Source organism: Bos indicus, chromosome 5 (genome assembly GCF_029378745.1).
Source record: "Bos indicus isolate NIAB-ARS_2022 breed Sahiwal x Tharparkar chromosome 5, NIAB-ARS_B.indTharparkar_mat_pri_1.0, whole genome shotgun sequence".
NCBI lineage: Eukaryota > Metazoa > Chordata > Mammalia > Artiodactyla > Bovidae > Bos > Bos indicus.
In genome coordinates, this window is record NC_091764.1 from 34,316,674 (window position 1) to 34,331,397 (window position 14,724).

The 14,724-nt window shown below is 39.6% G+C and overlaps 1 protein-coding gene across 3 annotated transcripts in view; it reads left to right on the forward strand.

The window, feature by feature from the left end:
* SCAF11 (SR-related CTD associated factor 11) overlaps positions 1–14,724 on the forward strand; it is a 94,389-nt gene that overhangs the window by 25,352 nt on the left and 54,313 nt on the right. For all 3 annotated transcript variants that reach the window (XM_019960742.2, XM_019960743.2, XM_070788569.1), the window contains exon 2: positions 11,391–11,444. The gene's annotated coding sequence lies outside the window, so the exon portion shown is untranslated. The remainder of the gene's footprint in view (positions 1–11,390; positions 11,445–14,724) is intronic.

The following is a 14,724-nucleotide window of genomic DNA, read 5'->3' on the forward strand; positions in this document are numbered from 1 at the left end:
TAAATTAGAATATAAGTAATGCAGCTAGTAACATTGACAGTGGCATAGTGCAGCAAGGAGACAAGCACATTTTGAAAACAAGGAGCAAATTTAAACAATGATTAGTGTAACTAGTTGTAATCCAGTTGCAATAATTGAGAGATCAAAGGAGCCATAACTGATTTAATGAGCTATTTGCAGTTTCACTGCACAGTCCATGCGTACTTAGATATGGATGACTTAATATTTGAGACAAGCATATGCTATTGGCAGGATCAACCAGGTAGAGACAAAAAAGATAAATATTTCAATTTTACTCACAAAAGTATAATTTACCAACTTACTGTAAGTCATAATTAATTTAAGGAGAAAGTTTTCCTTACACTTGGAAAGAACAGATTTAAACCAATAATCTTTTAAGATAGAAACCATAAAAATTATAACTATATTAACTTGTTTAGTCAGTCCTATGTAGCTAATCTTTTTTGTTAACAGCTTTATGAAGTCGTTAGGTCTTGCATTAGAATTCTTCAATTTCTTACTCAGTTCAGCTTTATGGTCTGAAAGTCAGCAACATGTATATATCCAAAGTCTTTTTTATAAATCTCGAAAAGGAAACATTTTTAACTGTAACTGTCTACAAAAGACTCAAAAAAGACACAGTTTTCATCTGATTACAGTCCCATTGACAAAGCAGCCTGCTTACTGTTGACATATGACACTTTCAGGAAATAACTAGAATTATGATTAATAATATTCTACCAGGACATATCAGATTCTTAGAAATGCTATAATCTCTAGAATATCTGTACCATTTATCATGTAACTTAAAATTTATTATTTGATAACACCTTCCGTACAGTTTAACATACCAAGTGAACCTAATTAGTTCAACATCTCTCCTTGTGCTTCAAGGACCTTTGAAGCACTCCTCAGCTGCTGCTGCTGCTAAGTCACTTCAGTCGTGTCTGACTCTGTGCGACCCCATAGACGGCAGCCCACCAGGCTCCCCCGTCCCTGGGATTCTCCAGGCAAGAACACTGGAGTGGGTTGCCATGTCCTTCTCCAATGCATGAAAGTGAAAAGAGAAAGTGAAGTCGCTCAGTCTGTCTGACTCCTAGCGACCCCATGGACTGCAGCCTACCAGGCTCCTCCATCCATGGGATTTTCCAGGCAAGAGTACTGGAGTGCGTTGCCATTTCCTTCTCCAATACTCCTCAGCTAGCAAGAGGTAAAAGGAACTTTTTATAATTTGATTTAGGAAGTCCTGTCAAAGGAACATGCCACCCCAGGAATACATTTTAAAATACAACAGGACCATGGGTAATGGTGAAACTTAGCCAAAGGGCCGATAAAAGACTTCAAAGGCAAATATAGAAAGTACTTCAAGAATTTTCTGCAGTTTGTTGTGATCCACACAGTCAAAGGCTTTATGTACTCAGTGAAACAGAAGTAGATGTTTTTCTGGAATCACAACAAACTGTGGAAAATTCTTAAAGAGATGAGAATACCTGCCTCCTAAAGAAACCTGTATGCAGGGCAAGAAGAAACAGTTAGAACCAGACATGGAACAACAGACTGGTTTCAAATTGGGAAAGGAGTGCATCAAGGCTATATGTTGTCATCTTGCTTATTTATATGCACAGTGCATCATATGAAATGCTGGACTGGATGAAGCACAAACAGGATCAAGACTACAGGGAGAAATATCAACAACCTCAGATATGCAGATGACACCACCCTTATGGCAGAAAGTGAAGAAGAACTAAAGAGCCTCTTGATGAAAGTGAAAGAGGAGAGTCAAAAAGCAGACTTAAAACTCACTATTCAAAAAGCTAAGATCATGGCATCCAGTCCCGTCACTTCATGGCAAATGGATGAGGAAACAATGGAAACAGTGAGAGACTATTTTCATGGGCTCCAAAATCACTGCAGATGGGGACTGCAGCCATGAAATTAAAAGACTGTTGCTCCCTGTAAGAAAAGCTATGACAAACCTAGACAGTGTATTAAAAAGCAGAGACATTGCTTTACCAACAAGACGTTGCTTTACCGTCTAGTCAAAGCTATGGTTTTTCTGGTAGTCATGTATGGATGTGAGAGTTCGACCATAAAGAAAGCTGAGTGATGAAAAATTGATGCTTTTGAACTGTGGTGTGAAGACTCTTGAGAGACCCTTGGACTGCAAGGAGATCAAACCAGTCAATCCTAAAGGAAATCAGTCCTGAATGTTCATTGGAAGGACGGATGCTAAAAGTGAAGCTCCAATACTTAGGCCTCCTGATACGAAGACCTGACTCATTGGAAAAGACCTGGATGCTGGGCAAGATTGAAGGCAGGAGGAGAAGGGGATGACAGAGGATGAGATGGTTGGATGGCATCACTGACTTGATGGACATGAGTTTAAGCAAGCTCTGGGAGTTGGTGAAGTACAGGGAAGCCTGGCGTGCTGCAGTCCATGAGGTTGTGAAGAGTCAGGCACAACTGAGTGACTGAACTGAGCTGAATAGATTATTTAAAATGTAAATAAACATAATCTGTTATTAAAGTCAGCTTAGCATCTTCAGAAAATTTGACTGTTTTAGCAGAGAGAAAAGCCAAATTTAGTTTTGCACCAGCTTACTTAAGATCCATTTACTCAATTAAACTTGTTTTTAACTTAGTCAATCCTCACTGATCACATATAAAACCCTTTTGGGGGTCCATTTTCCATAAACCTTTCATCACTTATTTTAGCCCAGTTTTAGCTTTTAAGTTACAGACTGTCTGGAGAGATCCTGTAACATACATTTCTAAAAGTACACTTTGAACTCTTCTCATTTGCACTTTGTTTCCTCAGAAATTTCTTCACATTGAGTTACTTTCTTTGCTGATGGATTTGTAACAGATATAATAAATCTTATTTAGCTTATATTAAACTCAGGGACAATGAAAGTATTCTACTTAATATTCCATTTAATGTTGTGACTCAGGAGATGCCTGTTAGATCAACCAAGTTTAACATTAATTCCAGGTACTAATTTAATAGTGAATGTTTCCCAGTTCATGTAAACCTAAAATTTATTTAGCTTAATTTCTCTTGTATTTGAATTGCTTGGTTTGTAAGCAATTTAACTTACAAACTTTTGTTCAAGCCAATAAAATAGGGCTCTTCTACAGATCAACCATGACAGTGTTATCCAAAGACAATAGCACATACGAACACACAGGCATCAGTTCTTATTTCAAGGTTTCAGACTGAGGCAGGTACAGCAGTGTAAAATGCATCAGTTTAAAAAAGAGGTTGGATTAAAAATAAGGTTTCTCACGGACACAAGTCAGACTTGTCAATGGTCCCAGCAGCTGCTTAGGGCCTTGTCTCAATATTCCCTGATCTGGGCCTGCTAGCCAGGAGCAGCAAGGCTCCTGGCTGGCTTGCCAAATTTGTTACCAAGCTTACTCTGCTTGCTGCAGGAGAGGCCAGCGAATCCGAGGGACTAGATGTTGAGGCAAGAAACACGACTATTTGGAAAGCTAGGTGACTGAGAAGGTGACAGATTAATGTTTCAAAATAACCATCTTGTCTGGGGTCTGGATGCCAGGTTCTTTTATGGATCAGAGATGGGGGTGGGGAAGGAGGTGTGGAAAGAAAGTAGAAAGTCCTTTTATTGTAAATACCTCCTACAATGGCAAGTCTCAGGCAGTTCAGTTCAGTTCAGTCACTCAGACGTGTCCAACTCTTTGCTACCCCATGGACTGCAGCACGCCAGGCCTCCCTGTTCATCACCCTCCCAGAGTTTACTCAAACTCATGTCCATTGAGTCAGTGATGCCATCCAACCATCTCATCCTCTGTTGTCCCCTTCTCCTCCTGCCTTCAATCTTGCCCAGCATCAGGGTCTTTTCATATGAGTCAGTTCTTCACATCAGGTGGCCAAACTATTGGAGTTTCAACTTCAACGTCAGTCCTTCCAATGAACATTCAGGGCTGATTTCCTTTAGGATGGACAGGTTGGATCTCCTTGCTGTCCAAGGGACTCTCAGGAATTTTCTCCAACACCACAGTTCAAAAGCATCAATTCTTTCGGCACTCAGATTTCTTTATAGTCCAACTCACATCCATACATGACTACTGGAAAAACCAATGGCTTGACTAGATGGACCTTTGTTGGCAAAGTAATGTCTCTGCTTTTTAACATGCTGTCTAGGTTGGTTATAACTTTTTTTCCAGGGAGTAAATGTCTTTTTATTTCTTGGCTGCAGTTACTATCTGCAGTGATTTTGGAGCCCCCCAAAATAAAGTCTGCCACTTTTTCCACTGTTTCTTTGTTTATTTGCCATGAACTGATGGAACCAGATGCTATGATCTTAGTTTTCTGAATGCTGAGCTTTAAGCCAACTTTTTCACTCTCCTCTTTCACTTTTATCAAGAGGCTCTTTAGTTCTTCTTCACATTCTGCCATAAGGATGGTGTCATTGCATATCTGAGGTTATTGATATTTCTCCCAGCAATCTTGATTCCAGCTTGTGCTTCATCTAGCCCAGTGTTTCTCATGATGTACTCTGCATAGAAGTTAAATAAGCAGGGTTACAATATACAGCCTTACTGCTGCTGCTGCTGCTAAGTCACTTCAGTCATGTCTGACTCTGTGCAACTCCATAGACTACAGCCCACTAGGCTCCCCCATCCCTGGGATTCTCCAGGGAAGAACACTGGAGTGGGTTGCCATTTCCTCCTCCAGTGCATGAAAGTGAAAAGTGAAAGTGAAGTTGCTCAGTCGTGTCTGACTCGTAGTGACCCCATGGACTGCAGCCCACCAGGCTTCTCTGTCCATGGGATTTTCCAGGCAAGAGTACTGGAGTGGGTTGCCATTGCCTTCTCCGTGTACAGCCTTGACATACTCCTTATCCTATTTGGAACCAGTCTGTTCCATGTCCAGTTCTAACTGTTGCTTCCTGCTCTGCATACAGGTTTCTCAAGAGGCAGGTCAAGTGGTCTTGGTATTCCCATCTCTTTCAGAATTTTCCACAGTTTACTGTGATCCACACAGTTGAAGGTTTTGGCGTAGTCAATAAAGCAGAAATAGATGTTTTTCTGGAACTCTCTTGCTCTTTTGATGATCCAGTAGATGTTGGCAATTTGATCTCTGGTTTCTCTGCCTTTTCTAAATCAGCTTGAACATCTGGAAGTTCACAATTCACGTATTGTTGAAGCCTGGCTTGGAGAATTTTGAGCATTACTTTACTAGTGTGTGAAATGAGTGCATTTATGTGGTAGTTTGAGCATTCTTTGGCATTGCCTTTCTTAGGGATTGAAATGAAAATTGGACCTTTTCCAGTCCTGTGGCCACTGCTGAGTTTTCCAAATTTGCTGGTATATTGAGTGGAGCACTTTCATAGCATGATCTTTTAGGATTTGAAATAGCTCAACTGGAATTCCATCACCTCCACTAGCTTTGTTTGTAGTGATGCTTCCTAAGGCCCACTTGACTTCACATCCCAGGATGTCTGGCTCTAGGCGAGTGATTACACCATCCTGATTATCTGGGTCCTGAGGATCTTTTTTGTACAGTTCTTCAGTGTATTCTTGCCACCTCTTAATATCTTCTGCTTCTGTTAGGTCCATACCATTTCTGTCCTTTATTGAGCCCATCTTTGCATGAAAATGTTCCCTTGGTATCTCTAATTTTCTTAAAGAGATATCTAGTCTTTCCCATTCTTTTGTTTTCCTCTGTTTCTTTGCTCTGATCACTGAGGAGGGCTTTCCTATCTCTCCTTGCTATTCTTTGGAACTCTCCATTCAGATGCTTATGTCTTTCCTTTTCTCCTTTGCTTTTTGCTTCTCTTCTTTTCACAGCTATTTGTAAGGCCTCCCTAGACAGGCATTTTGCTTTTTCGCATTTCTTTTTTCTTGGTGATGGTCTTGCTCCCTGTCTCCTGTACAATGTCACGAAACTCCATCCATAGTTCATCAGACACTCTGTCTGTGAGATCTAGTCTCTTCAATCTATTTCTCAGTTCCGCTGTATAATGTTAAGGGATTTGGTTTAGGTCATACCTGAATGGTCTAATGGTTTTCCCTACTTTCTTTAATTTAGGTCTGAATGTGGCAATAAGGAGTTCATGATTCAAGCCACAGTCAGCTCCGGGTCTTATTTCTGCTGACTGTATAGAGCTTTTCCATCTTTTCCTGCAAAGAATATAATCCATCTGATTTTGGTGTTGACCATTTGGTGATGTCCATGTGTAGACTCTTCTTTACATTGCCTCAGGCAGGGGAGTGTGCTATTGTGTAGGGTCATTCCCAGTGGGCAGGGTTATTTATCTCCCTGTGAGCTAAACAAAGGCATTTTAGTTTAAGGGTCAGGTAGAGGGGGCAGGGTTCTCTGAGGCAGGCCATTATATGTGATTATAATAACAAAAGTGGCCAAAGGCATAGACCTAGCTTGCAAGAGTCAAAATTGACTCTTGGCTGTTACAGTTCCTGAGACACTAATGATATTTTCCCCCATATTTTTCTGTTGTTCAGATTGGGTAGGTTCTACTGCTCTTGTCTTTAAGTCCACTGACTGTCGTTCTGCTCTTTAGTCTGTCCAGTGTGTTTTCTGTTTCAGTTATTGCATTTTTCAGTCCTAATATTTCCAATTGGCGGTACTTTATATCTTGTGTTTCTTGGCTGTGATTTTCTAGCTTTCTATGTGTTTCAAGAGGATTTGCTTTTACTTGCTGGAACATTTTTATTGCCTGCTTTAAATCTTTGTCAGACAGTTCACCCAGTGCTCTACTATCTGTGTCTTCTTGGCGTTGGTTTCTGTGTGTTGTCTTTCCTCATGTTGCTCTTGCTGTTTGGTCCCTCAGTCTGCAACTCTTTGCGACCGCATGGACTGCAGCACGATTGACTTCCCTGTCCTTCACCATCTCCCGGAGCTTGCTCAAATGTCCATTGAGTCGGTGATGCTGTCCAACCATCTCATCCTCGGTTGTCTTCCTCCTGCCTTCTGTCTTTGCCAGCATCAGGATCTTTTCCAATGAGTCTGGTCTTTGCATCAGGTGGCCAAAGTATTGGAGCTTCAGCATAAGTCTTTTCAATGCATATTCAGCATTGACTTCCTTTAGGATTGACTAGTTTTATCTCCTTCCAGTCCAAGGGACTCTCAAGAGTCTTCTCTGTCACCACAGTTTGAAAGCATCAGTTCTTTGGTGCTCAGCCTTCTTTCTTATCAAACTCTTAGATCCATACGTGACTACTGGAAAAACCATAGCTTTGACTATACAGACCTTTGTCAGCAAAGTAATGTGTCTGCTTTTTAATACACTGTCAAAATTTGTCATAGTTTTTCTTACAGGGAGCAAGCGTCTTAATTTCATGGCTGCAGTCCCCATCTGCAGTGATTTTGGAGCCCAATAAAATAAAGTCTTCCACTGTTTCCCCATCTAGTTGCCATTAAGTGGTGGGACCAGATGCCACGATCTTAGTTTTTTGAATGTTGAGTGTTAAGCCAACTTTTTCACTCTGCTCTTTTACCTTCTTCAAGAGGCTCTTTAGTTCCTCTTCACTTTCTACCATAAGGGTGGTGTCATCTGCATATCTGAGGTTATTGATACTTCTCCCGGCAATCTTGATTCCAGCTTGTGCTTCATCCAGCCCAGCATTTCACATGATGTACTCTGCATACAAGTTAAATAAGCAGGGTGACAATGTGCAGCTGTGACTTACTCCTTTTGCAATTTTCCGGTTCTAACTGCTGCTGCTTGACCTGCATACAGGTTTTGCAGGAGGTAGGTCAGGTGGTCTGGTAGTCCCATCTCTTTAAGAATTTTCCAGTTTGTTGTGATCCACACAAAGGCTTTAGCATAGTCATGAAGCAGACATAGATGAGCATTTGAAATTTTTTGATTCTCATTATGTCAAGCAGTTCTGAAATTATTTTGGACAATTTGAACAGTTTACAGATTACTGTCTCAAGCTCTCTCCCCTATTATTTCCTTGGTATTTTCTAGATCCCTGAGACTAACTTCTTCCCTACCTACACACACACACCTTTCTGTCCTCTGGCTAGAAAGCTAAGTCTTTGTTTGCTCCAAGGTGTTGTGTATTTTCCACAATCGCACCTGAAGCCAAAGGACCAGAAGGCAGGAGAGTAATCAACGAGATTAACCCAGAGTTTCTGCAATCATTGTGAATGGTGCCTTTCCCTAAGTTTTAGGCTTTTGCTGACTCTGCTGCTGCTCTTGTAGCCATCACCACCACAGGACTGCTTGGGAACTGGCTCATGGGGAATGAAGAACAGAAAGGAAAAAACAAAGATTTCTGTCACTATTGAGTTTTAGGAGACCCCTTTCCTACTGCTTAGGCAGAGCTGGAGGCTTTTCTTAGAGCACATGTAAATGCTTGCTTGTGCCAGTGTGCATATGTCTTTCCTTCTCTCTTCCCCTCTCCGTGTCTCTGTTTCTCTCTCTAACAGTGGTCACTTCATAGGTTTCAGGTTTCATAAAGCCTAACTTTGGGGCATAAATTCGGTGGGAAAGAATTATAAACGCATTACCAGTTTGATAATATATCTGATTTGGGGCTCTTCCCCAAACTACCTGTTACTGTTTCGCTTTTAATTTTCAGTTAGCTTCTCCATTCATTTTGTCTAGAATTTATAGTTTCTTCAGTGAGGTTAACAAGATAGTATGTACTTAATCCATTTCACATAGAATGGAAATTTCCCCATTTCACTTATTATCTATTTTATAATGTTATGTCAACTTGCATCTTCTTATTTTATAGTTGAAAATGGCAATTATATCTCATTGTTTTTCAACATATATATGATCCTGCCATGTATAACAGTACAAGTTTTATCAAGGAGATTATGCTACATTAAGTCTAGAAGGAAATAGGAACATTAGTTTCTCTTTCACAGTAACAGCATAGTTTTCCTGAACTCTGATTTCCAAAATTACATTACATTTGAAAAACTTCTCCTATTTCCGTTTAATCTATGTTTTAATCTATGCCTGAGGATTAAATGGCTTGCTTTTTTGAAAATGTTTTATTTTTTATTTATTTTAACTTTTAAAAAATGTTTTGTTCTAATAATTAGGTTATTGGTTAGCATAGTATGATGTGACATGATTCACATTAGTGGACCTTCTTGACATTCACTTGCTGTTGGAGACACTGCAAGAATATTAGAGACATTTTGAAGACATTCTTTTCCTTCCTGGATTGATATATGGAACTGGTTTTATTATAAAACCTATAAATGTGTATGTCTTCAGCTTCTTTATTTTCATTTTACCTGATAAAAAACAAGACGTAGAATTGTTTGTTCATCAGTAAACGGTGCTGAGAAAACAAAACTTTTTTTTGTATATAAGAGCAGGATGAAAGAATTGAATATGGAAAGGTTCCATGAATTGCTTTTATTGATCAACTGCTGACAAGCAAGCAAATAACCCTGTTGAAAACTGAACTAGAAAGCTGTTCCAGGGACTAATGTGCATTAGTAACTGAAAGCAGAGCATGTGTCTTAGTCTGTTTGGGCTGCTATGAGAAAATACCAAAACTGGGTGGCTTGTAAAGAACAGATTTATTTCACACAGTTCCAGAGACTAGAAGTTAGACAATAGGGTGCTGTTATGGTTGGATGAGGGCCCTCTTCCAGGTCTCAGATTTTCCCTGAGAAGGAAGGGGTTAGAGATCTTTTTAGAGCCTCTTTTCTAAAGTAGTAATCCCTTTCATGAGCAATTCACCCTCTTAAGCATGTCCCATATGCCGCACTTATTAACAGTACTGTCTACCCTTAAGGGTTAGGGTTTCAACATGAATTTTGAGGGAATATAAACATAAAGACCATAGTTGTGTGTAAATGAATCAAATAAAGCAAAAGTTGAAAAAAAATTGATTATAAGTCTTCTGAATTTTATATCCATTTCAGTTTTACTGTTGGTTGGTATTATAACTAAATTTGATGGCTGGAAAAATATGCAACTCTTGTGATCATGAATAGAAATTAGTGTGTTATTTTTTTAATTTCATGATGTTCAGTTAGATATTAATATATTCAGATAAATTGTATGAAATGTACTATGTTATAAAATTTCAAGAAGAGAGAATAATACTTCTTTCCACCTATATGTCCAGACATTAGTCTGAAAAGCTTTTTTGGGGGATAAAACTTTACTGTGTGGAACTAGGTACAGTGTATCTTTCATGTTTGCCTAATTGTCACTTCCACAGAGGAAGTATAAAATGATCAGAAAATCAATTTACCTATTTGTGTATATCATTCATTTATTATGAAATTTAAGATCCTCACTACCATGTTTACTTTGACAATTCAAATTTTGAGTCCTTAATTTAAAGATGGAAATGCTATAATGGTACAGAATATTTGATGGGGGGGGGGGGGGGGAGGAGAGTTAGAAAAATACATTTTAAATCTTTTTGGTCCTAGTTGAGAAGCCTTTTTTACAGAGGCATATGTTGCAAGGATATGGTGCTTATTGTGTGTTTTTGTAATATCCTGTGTTTACTGCCATTATAGCACCTGCTATGCTGTTACTTTTTTTTTAAATCAGGTGTGTCAGTGCTTAAGGCCTGGTGGTACCTAGAAAATAGGGAGTGCTGACTAGATACTAAGTGAATTATATAGGCAGACTGTAGAAATGTGGGGAGTTCTGTGGGGCTGGTTGAGAAAGAGGAATAAGCAAGATGTGATTACTGGTTAAGGATTCTTAAAATCTGGAGTTCAGGAAATAATTTAAATACTAATAGTTGTTGAATTTATGGGCTGGTTAAATATCTTTTGTGTATCTTTTTCTGCATTCCTTTATTAGGTGATGAGACTAAGTCTGTTTGTTGGGGTAGTTTTTGTTTTTTTTTCCTCTAATTCTCTGTTACTTTGTTTTCTGTTGGTTTTCTCCTATATGCTGAAATGTGTTTTCTTGTGCTTCTCTCTCCCTGAACAAAATAGTTTCATTATTGTTTGCTTCCAGGACCTATGTGTGTCTTCATATTTACAGGCATAATGGCACCCCACTCCAGTACTCTTGCCTGGAAACTCCCATGGATGGAGGAGCCTGGTGGGCTGCAGTCCATGGGGTTGTTACGAGTTGGACACGACTGAGCGACTTGACTTTCACTTTTCACTTTCATGCTTTGGAGAAGGAAATGGCAACCCACTCCAGTGTTCTTGCCTGGAGAATCCCAGGGACGGGGGAGCCTGGTGGGGTGCCGTCTATGGGGTCGCACAGAGTTGGACATGACTGAAGCGACTTCGCAGTCATTCTCTTAAAATGTTTTACATTCTAAACAAATTATACTCAAAACTGGTGGCCCTCTGTAATAAGTAGTTCTTTGTACTTTACTAGTCTCCTTTCTTTTGTACCCAAGTTGAAAGTGAAGTGAAATAGGACTGATTTTCATAATTCTCTCTCCAGATAAGTTTGATGGAAAGCCGGTTACCTGACTGCTCGACCTGAAGAATCTTAAGGGTAAGAAACCTCGTAAATAATGTATACTTATTAAAAACTAAATGAGAGTCTTAGGAAATTGTGGTTGGAACTTTATTTAAACATGACCTTTTCTTTTTTCCTGGAGTAGCCATATGTTACAGGCTTCCCAGGCGGTGCAGTGATAAAGAATCTGTCTGCTAATTTGGGAGATGCAAGAGATGTGGGTTTGATCCCTGGGTTGAGAGGATCCCCTGGAGAAGGAAATGGCATCCCACTGCATTATTCTTGCATGGAAAATTCCCATGAATAGAGGAGCCTGGCAGGCTCTGAGGTCTATGAGGTCGCAAAGAGTCAGACATGACTGAGCAATTGAGTACACAGACAGCCGTATGTTACAGCATTTAGTGTTTCTTTTCCTATGCGTATATAAAGTAGAAAATAAGATAAAAAAATCCTAGGGCTGTTTACTGTGTGAGTCCTAGATTTTGTGTCTTGCTTCAACATTTTTATCTTCAGATAAAGCAGAATCTTGATAAATAATGTCCGTGTAGAATAAGTAACTTACTTATCCTTGTGTAAATTCTGTTTGAAGAACTATTTGATAGGTTAAGTTTTGTAAACTTTTTACTGATATCATTCTTTCCATATGTGGATATTCTTTGTAGTACAGGGGTTTTACAAATTTGTTGGTAAAAATAATGAAAGTCTATTCTTAATGAGAGTCATACAGATTTATCATCTTGAATCCTGTGGTATACCTAGAATCTGCTTTGGGTGGGGAGTTACTCATGTGTTTGTGCACATGTGCTAGTTGTTGAGTACTTCTTTTGTGCTGTCTGAAACATCAACCTCAGATATGCAGATGACACCACCCTTTAGAAAGTGAGGAAGAACTAAAGAGCCTCTTGATGAAAGTGAAAGAGGAGAGTGGAAAAGTTGGCTTAAAGCTCAGCATTCAGAAAACTAAGATCATGGCATCCGGTCCCATCACTTCACGGCTAATAGATGGGGAAACAATGGAAACAGTGGCTGAATTTATTTTTCTGGCTCCAAAATCACTGCAGATGGTGACTGCAGCCATGAAATTAAAAGACACTTACTCCTTGATAGGAAAGTTATGACCCACCTAGACAGCATATTAAAAAGCAGAGACATCACTTTGTCAACAAAGGTCCGTCTAGTCAGGGCTGTGGTTTTTCCAGTAGTCATGTATGGATGTAAGAGTTGGACTATAAAGAAAGCTGAGCACAGAAGAATTGATGCTTTTTGAACTGTGCTGTTGGAGAAGACTCTTGAGAGTCCCTTGAACTGCAAGGAGATCCAACCTGTCCATCCTAAAGGAGATCAGTCCTGGGTGTTCATTGGAAGGACTGTTGTTGAAGTTGAAACTCCAGTACTTTGGCCACCTGATGCGAAGAGCTGACTCATTTGAAAAGACCCTGATGCTGGGAAAGATTGAGGGCTGGAGGAGAAGGGAATGACAGAGGATGAGATGTTTGGATGGCATCACCAACTCAAGGCACATGGGTTTAGGTGGACTCTGGGAGTTGGTGATGGACAGGGAGGCCTGGCGTGCTTTGGTTCATGGGGTCGCAAAGAGTTGGACACGACTGAGCAACTGAACTGAACACTTTAAATGGATTACGTGTTTATGTAATTTGATTTTCATAATGACTGAAATGGTTACTATTTTATTTCCATTTTGTAAATGAGGAAACAGGCTTAAAGAAGTTGTCACACTACTAGTAAGTGTCAGACTAGTTAGTGTTTGAATGCAAACAGTTTTTTCTAAAACCTGTGATAACAGGACATTCCTATCTGTGCTGAAGAGTGCTAGTATTACAGCTCCAGCACCAAACATGCAAATAAAGAATATTCTAAACAAAAGCTTGTCAAAATAGCCCACTTGAGGCAAACAAGTCTATTTATAAAGTCTAATAAGATTGCTTTATGGTGGAAATCACGTAGGAAAAAAAATTAAGGGGAGCATTCTGCAAGAGATGTAAAATTAACAGTGACAGATCAGAAGCAGTTAAGTGGATTATATAGCAAAGAAGCTGGAAAGAAAATAACTATTAAACTGAAAGAGTTAATTGCCTCAACCTTACTCTAAAGCAAACAGAGTTGAAAACAAGTTGAAAACTCTAGAAGCCAGATTGATAAAATAAATGTACATAAATCAACAAAAGTATATGGCCTTCAGGCAATTTTGAAAGAAACTCAAGGAACCATTGCAAAAGCATTGACTCAGATGTTTAGTAAGTAGCTGTTGTGCTGTGGTACCAGTTGAATACAAATGTAAATCAATGCTTATACCTAAGAAAGCTTGAGGGGCTCTGCAGTGAGATACTGAGCCACATCTCCAAAGAGGCAGCCTTTTATAGTCTTTAATAGGGTTGGCAAACTTTTTCTGAAAAGGGCCTATCATAATTTTTGTAGACTTTGCCACTGTCGACAAAAAAATAGGTCACAACCTGAAAGTAGAGTTATTTTTTTTGGTGGGAATGTTAAGGACTCTGAGCCCGGGAGATAGCACCTCAGCCTTTCTGAGAAAACTGCTTCAAGGAGGCAGGAGGGGAAGTCAGGCTATATACAAGTTTGCAACAACGGGAGCAGGCAGTCTGAATGTCAAAGATCAGCTGTCAGGCTGAGGCATTTGGCGTTCTGTGTATGGAAGCCGCAGGCCTCGGGGCTCGCTGCCTTCACTCCTCTCACGTGCACCTCAGCTGTCTGGGGCCAACCCTGCTTCCTTGCTCACCTTGCTGCTTGCATTCCCCCAGCTCCTCAGCAGTCATCGCAAGGGGTGGCAGCATCTGCTGGATCGCAGTTTTGGGAGTCCTCATTCATATATAGAGGCCAGAAATTGCTGATGGCTGTGTCATTTCTTGTTGATAAATATGTCAGGAAATATTTTCATTTCACACCAAGTATATGGTTTCTGTCGTAATTATTCAACTTTGCTATTGTAGTGCAAAAGCAGCCATAGGAAATACAAAGAAATGAACAGACTGTTCTTCAACAAAACTTTATAGAAAATACTTAGCCAGCTTTTGACTGCTGGGTTATAATAATAGATAGAATCCTCCCTAACACATGCATCACTGAAAAATAGCCTTTTTTATGATTTCTTCAAGGGAAAATAAAAATATTAATAACATCCTTAGAGGGAGTATCAAACTTTTGAGTAATTAATTGGAGGCGCTTCCTGGTTTTATTTAAGACAGACTTGGATGGAAGATCTGCACTAATAGTAATGGTTTGCATTCGATGCTTGTTTGCTTGTTAGTGCTAGGCAGTGTCATAAGCACGGATTTGCTTA